Here is a 7,031-nt window from a genome sequence, read left to right on the forward strand (position 1 = left end):
ACTCATAAGTTAGAGATACTTTCTCTGAAATAGGTGGTTTCTCTACAAGCTAAAAAACTACCTATATGGAGTAGACATTGAGATCAAGACAAACAACAATCTGCTTGCATACCTTCTCACCAATGCCAAGCTGGATACAACAGGACATTGGTGGCTGGCTGCTCTGTCCAGATTTAATTTTAGCCTGAAGTTTTGGCCAGGGGTAGGAAACGGATGCTGACCCCCTACCTTGAAGACCGTATAATACTGAAGCATCTAAAGAAGAGTGGATAGACCCCTGACTGAGTATGAGCAGCTGTGCTCTCTCTCTGAGACACCCAGACATCTACTATCTTAAATTTATAAACTGCTACACACATTATTACATGATCAACTCCCAACATACACCAGGTTATGGTCCGCGGATTTGGGGAAAGAGCTTACAACTGCTGAATCGCACTTCATTCCATTTTACTCATGAATCCACAATATCTTGCTATGCTCAAGAAAATAACTTTAAACTCAGGTGGTACAGGGACCCCCACTCCCTACATAAGATATTCCTGTCAGTACCGGCCATCTGTTTGCAATGTGGCTTGGCTGAGGGTACTTATATCCACATCTGGTGGGAGTGCACTTGGATTCAACCTTGGTCTCAGATTTTCTCTATTTAGAGTAACCTCTTTGATAAGTCCTTGACACCCACTGCAGAGCTAGCACTCCTATCTATACTCCTTGGTTCTGTAGCATCACAGAAATGGGGCCTAAGACCTTTTCTCTTGTCAGCTGCTAGACAATAAGGGGGGAAATTTACTAGAGCTAGAGAGTGCAAAATATTATGCAGATCTGCATAGGAACAAATCTGCCTACAGATTTTATTATCAAAGCTTAATTAAACAAGCTGAAGTTAGAAGCTGATTGGCTACCATGCACAGCTGCACCAGATTCTGAGTGCACCAGTTTTAGTAAATCTCCCCCAAAATTCCTTTTGTTTTGAAAAACAGCTGTTACCCCTCCTTTATCCTTATGGGTTTTTACTGTAAATTATATCATGCGTATAGAAGAGATATTAGCTTTAGATAATAATACGTTTGAGAAATATAAGATTCTATGGTATGTCTGGGTCGACTTCTCCACTTCAGATACTTTTGAAAAGCATGTTGTCGCCTAGGGATCAGCCTGGAAACACACTGTGATAATTTCCCCACAACTTGGCCTAGAGCATTTGCTCAAGTTTTTTCCTTAACCTTTTTTCCTGGGCTATTCAAGGATTTTTCTTCTCTTTCCCCCTCCTCTTCTTGCTCTTCTTCACTTTCTCCTTTTATGTTCTAGAGCTTATCCTTTCTGTTTTTAGTATATGCTCATATTTTTCTGCACCTGAATTTACTAGAACAGGTCAGACTGATTCATAAAGAGTAGGATTGGTTACAGCTTCATAATGAATGGATCTACCAAGGGAACTCCAACTGTATTTCCGTAGACAAGTGGCTACTGTTCCTTCCTGAGTAGGTTCAATGCTAACAGCCTTACATGAAGAACATGGTCATCTGGGACCTTAAAACTGATTAGAGATTGGTACTACTGGCCTTGCATGAGGGCCAATGTTGATAGTTACTGTCATTCCTGTTTGAGACGTACACAGAGGACGACTATAAACTCTAGAACTGTTCCAGTGGGCAATCTGCAATGTCAAGGTCCTATGGAGTTGCTGTGCATTTGATATTATGTGTTTGTAGCCTGATATAAGTAGACAAAGGATCATCCTCGTGGTGACTGACCACTTCAGCTGTTATGCCTAATCTTTCCCAATGAAAGAGCTTCAGTTGTGGAGAAGTCATGGTGGAAAAGGACAACCTTTTCCATCCACAAGGGATACAGAGCCTGAAGGTTTGATTGCACTTTCCCTTACATGCTTGGAAATTGCTCTCTCTTACATGCTTAGGACACTCTCAACAACAAAAGAAGCAACATTGGTGTAGATACATCTCGGCAGTTGTACTTGCCTACAACAGTACAGAAATTCATGTGACTGGGTACTCTCCTTATATGCTTATGTTTGATAGAACATCATCTGTGATTCACAAAGGCTATGTGGATCGACAAGAGGAACTATTACTTGAGAATAAGGGATCAAGATATATAGCCTGGAAAGCGGCGATCTGGAGGAACCTTTGTCTCCCCAAAATCCATAGGTTTGATGACCGATGGAGTTCACAGCACTAGATCATCTGTATAAAATTGCTGTAAATTCCTGTATATCAATTTCACTCCAATGGGAAACCAAGGTCACTAAAAACTTGACATCAAAATCACCTACTGCTTCTGAGTAAAACTATTTGAGTGCTAATGCAAATAATGGTATCTACAGTTAGTAGTATATAGCCATCCCTTCTTAAAGGAGGAGGAAGATGACTGGGAGGAAAACTTCTGCATGGAATGGCTGTGGCCACTAAGTCTATGGATACTATCTACATCCGCCACAGAAAATTGCTCAGTGCTGATGCTCTAGAGTTTGTGCTACAAGTCAGGGTGGAACAGGCAAAAGAAGAGACCTCTGAAGAGCCAAGTGGAGAGTGGAGAAATCTCTACACCACCACCTGATCCTGAAAGAGAACTTTCTTTGAAGACACATACAGTGGTGTGAAAAAGTGTTTGCCCCCTTCCTCATTTCCTGTTCCTTTGCATGTTTGTCACACTTAAGTGTTTCGGAACATCAAACCAATTTAAACAATAGTCAAGGACAACACAAGTAAACACAAAATGCAATTTGTAAATGAAGGTGTTTATTATTAAAGGTGAAAAAAAATCCAAACCATCATGGCCCTGTGTGAAAAAGTGATTGCCCCCCTTGTTAAAACATACTATAACTGTGGTTGTCCACACCTGAGTTCAATTTCTCTAGCCACACCCAGGCCTGATTATTGCCACACCTGTTCACAATCAAGGCATCACTTAAATAGGAGCTGCTTGACACAGTAAGGTCCACCAGAAGATCCTTAAAAGCTACACATCATGCCGAGACCCAAAGAAATTCAGGAACAATTGAGAAAGAAAGTAATTGAGATCTATCAGTCTGGAAAGGGTTATAATGCCATTTCCAAAGCTTTGGGAATCCAGCGAACCACAGTGAGAGCCATTATCCACAAATGGCGAAGACATGGAACAGTGGTGAACCTTCCCAGGAGTGGCCGGCCGCCCAAAATTACCCCAAGAGCGCAGCGACGACTCATCCAAGAGGTCACAAAAGACCCCACAACAACGTCCAAGGAACTGCAGGCCTCACTTGCCTCAGTTAAGGTCAGCGTTCATGCCTCCACCATCAGGAAAGACTGGGCAAAAATGGCCTGCATGGCAGAGTTCCAAGGAGAAAACCACTGCTGAGCAAAAAGAACATCAAAGTTCGTCTCAATTTCTCCACAACACATCTTGATGATCCCCAAGACTTTTGGGACAACATTCTGTGGACCGATGAGACAAAAGTGGAACTCTTTGGAAGGTGTGTGTCCAAGTATATCTGGCGTAGAAGGAACACTGCATTTCATAAAAAGAACATTATACCAACAGTAAAATATGGTGGTGGTAGTGTGATGGTCTGGGGCTGTTTTGCTGCTTCAGGACCTGGAAGACTTGCCGTGATAAAAGGAACTATGAATTCTGCTGTCTACCAAGAGATCCTGAAGGAGAATGTCCGACCATCTGTTGGTGTACTCAAGCTGAAACGAACTTGGGTTCTGCAGCAGGACAATGATCCTAAACACACCAGCAAGTCCACCACCGAATGGCTGAAGAAAAACAAAATGAAGACTTTGGAGTGGCCTAGCCAAAGTCCTGACCTGAATCCTATTGAGATGTTGTGGTATGACCTTAAAAAGGCCGTTCATGCTCGAAAACCCTCTAATGTAACTGAATTAGGACAATTCTGCAAAGATGAGTGGGCCAAAATTCCTCCAGGACGCTGTAAAAGCCTCATTGCACGTTATCGCAAACGCTTGGTTGCAGTTGTTGCTGCTAAGGGTGGCCCAACCAGTTATTAGGTTTAGGGGGCAATCACTTTTTCACACAGGGCCATGATGGTTTGGATTTTTTTTCACCTTTAATAATAAACACCTTCATTTACAAATTGCATTTTGTGTTTACTTGTGTTGTCCTTGACTATTGTTTAAATTGGTTTGATGTTCCGAAACACTTAAGTGTGACAAACATGCAAAGGAACAGGAAATGAGGAAGGGGGCAAACACTTTTTCACACCACTGTATGAACCCAGGGAACAGAGGGTCAAGAGACCAATTTGTCCACCTATAGATGCCCTGATACACAGGTATATATCACCAGTTGATGATGGCCCCAACCCATCATCCCCCTCCCGACTAGGGATGAGCTTGGTGTTCGAGTCAAACGCATGTTCGACTCGAACACCGTCTGTTCGCCTCCGACAGGGACAACTGACCCATGTGCCCTGTGTGGCTCACGTCCTTAACCTGGTGGTGCAGCGGTTCTTGGGCAGGTACCCGGGCTTACAGGATGTCCTGAAGCAGGCCAGGAAAGTCTGTGTGCATTTCCGCCAATCATTTAATGCCTGTGCTCGGCTGGCTGAGCTCCAAAAGGAGTTGAACCTGCCCAAGAACCGCCTTATTTGTGACATGCCCACCAGGTGGAACTCAACATTGGCCATGCTGCAGTGGCTGTACATGTAGCAGAGGGCCATCAATGAGTACCTGTGCGACTACGGCACCAGGACAGGGTCAGGGGAGCTCGGTTTTTTCTCACCACGCCAGTGGGGCATGATCAGGGATGCATGCACTGTCCTGTCACCGTTTGAGGAGGCCACAAGGATGGTGAGCAGTGACAGTGCATGCATCAGTGACACTGTACCACTTGTCCACCTGTTGGAGCATACGTTGCGTGGAATAATGGACAGGGCACTTGAGGCAGAACAGAGGCAGGAAGAGGAGGACTTCCTTGCCTCTCAAGGCCCTCTTTATTCAGACAGTGTTCCTGCTGTCCCACCCATTACACAGGAAGAGGACGAAGAGGCTGGCACTCAGCATCAGCAGCAGCAGTCTTGTAGGGATGATTTACAGTCCCAAGAAACCCGTGGACTTGTAGGTGGCTGGGAGGAGGTAGCTGCGGATCATGTTGTCCATAGTGACCCAGAGGACTCCAGACCGAATGCCTCAGCTAACCTACGCTGCATGGCCTCCCTGATCCTGCAAAGCGTGCGGAAGGATCCTCGTATTCTTCGGATCAAGGAGAGGGACCATTAATGGCTGGCCACTCTCCTTGATCCACGGTACAAAGGTAAGGTTGCCGACCTTATCTTGCCGTCACAGAGGGAGCAGAGGATGAGACATCTCCGGGAGGCCTTGCAGAAAGGTCTGTGCAACGCGTTCCCAGAGACTGGGAGGTTACAAACTCCTGGTCCTGGACAACGTGTTGCTGAGGCATCGGTCAGAAGGAGCGGTGGAGAAGGTGGCCGTCTGACCGATGCGTTCAGACAATTTTTTTAGTCCGCAGCCCCAAGGTATGATCGGTTCCAGCAACCAGCAACCATCGCCAGCATCTGATTTACATGGTGCAGGAATACCTAGGGGCAAGGTCAGACTTGGACACCTTTCCCACCGAAAATCCTCTGGCTTACTGGGTCTTGAGGATGGATCACTGGCCAGAGCTTGCACAGTATGCAATTGAGCTACTGGCCTGTCCTGCATCCAGCGTTCTTTCGGAACGCACCTTCGGTGCCTAAGCCCCTATGTTCAGCCCCTGTTTAACAGGGGCATGTAATTACAATTCTTGATATAATATTTCACAGTAGGGCCCATTCCTGTGCCCACCGAGAGTAACTGTGAGGACTTATAGTGTTGTGGCACCAGCACCACAACCACCAAAGGCCCAATTTTTCTACCACTGTTCTACAATGGCATGTAATTACAATTCTTGATATAATCGTTCACAGCAGGGTGCTCCAGCGCCCACCAAGATTCATTTGAGGGCTTACAATGTTGTGGCAACACCAACACCTTGTTCCGCCATTTCTGCAGAGCATATAGGGCAGGCCCCTGCTTTCAAACATCCAACTTACAAATGTCTCCTACTTGCAATCGGAAGGAGACAACAGGAAGTGAGATGAAAAAAGACAGACGGCAAAACAAATTATACAGGGGTGATAACCCTTCCCTATGTTTTCCAAAAAGCTTAAAAATAGATTTTTTGACTGGAGTTACACTTTAAAAATGTACCAGTTGAAAATTACAAACAGATTCTACTTAACACAACAAACCTACACAGTCCCTGTCTTGTTTGCACCGCATGTATACTGCTGTTCTAAGTATATAGGGCCTGGGGGCACCACGCCTTTCCTTTTTTTTTAATATGGGTACGGGGTTCCCCTTAATATCCGTACAAGACCCAAAGGGGCTGGTAATGGGCAGGGGGGCTACCCATGCCATTTTTCTCAATAATTTTCATCCATATCAGTTTTAAATGACTTTTTTTTCCGTTAGATGTCATTTTGTGCAGGGACTGCACGGGGAAACACGTGGCACTTCACAGGCATACTAAAGACATCCCCCAGGCACGATATTTAAAGGAATATTTTCACTTTTTTTTTCACTTTAATCGTCATTAAAATCAGTGCTCCCCTCTTTGCAGCCTTCGAGTCAAAGATGACTAAGAAAAGAAGGAATAACGGACGTGCCAAGAAGGGACGTGGGCATGTCCAGCCTATTCGGTGCACCAACTGCGCCCGCTGTGTCCCAAAGGACAAAGCTATCAGAAGTTTGTGATCAGAAACATCGTTGAGGCTGCAGCTGTCAGGGATATCTCTGATGCTAGTGTCTTCGATTCATATGCACTGCCTAAGCTTTATGTGAAACTGCACTACTGTGTTAGCTGCGCCATTCACAGCAAGGTGGTCAGAAACCGCTCTCGTGAGGCACGTAAGGATCGCACACCACCACCAAGGTTCAGGCCTGCGGGTGCACCTCCAAGAGCACCTCCCAAGCCAATGTAAGGAAATCTGCTCAGATGTCTTGTCAATAAACTGTTATAATTGA

The 7,031-nt window shown here is 45.2% G+C and overlaps 1 pseudogene; it reads left to right on the forward strand.

The window, feature by feature from the left end:
• Positions 1–6,619: 6,619 nt before the first annotated feature.
• Positions 6,620–7,031, forward strand: LOC143974380 (small ribosomal subunit protein eS26 pseudogene; annotated as a pseudogene).

The sequence above is a fragment of the Lithobates pipiens genome, unplaced genomic scaffold, assembly GCF_037356315.1.
Source record: "Lithobates pipiens isolate NorthernLeopardFrog02 unplaced genomic scaffold, aLitPip1_a1.2 Scaffold_13, whole genome shotgun sequence".
Lineage (NCBI taxonomy): Eukaryota > Metazoa > Chordata > Amphibia > Anura > Ranidae > Lithobates > Lithobates pipiens.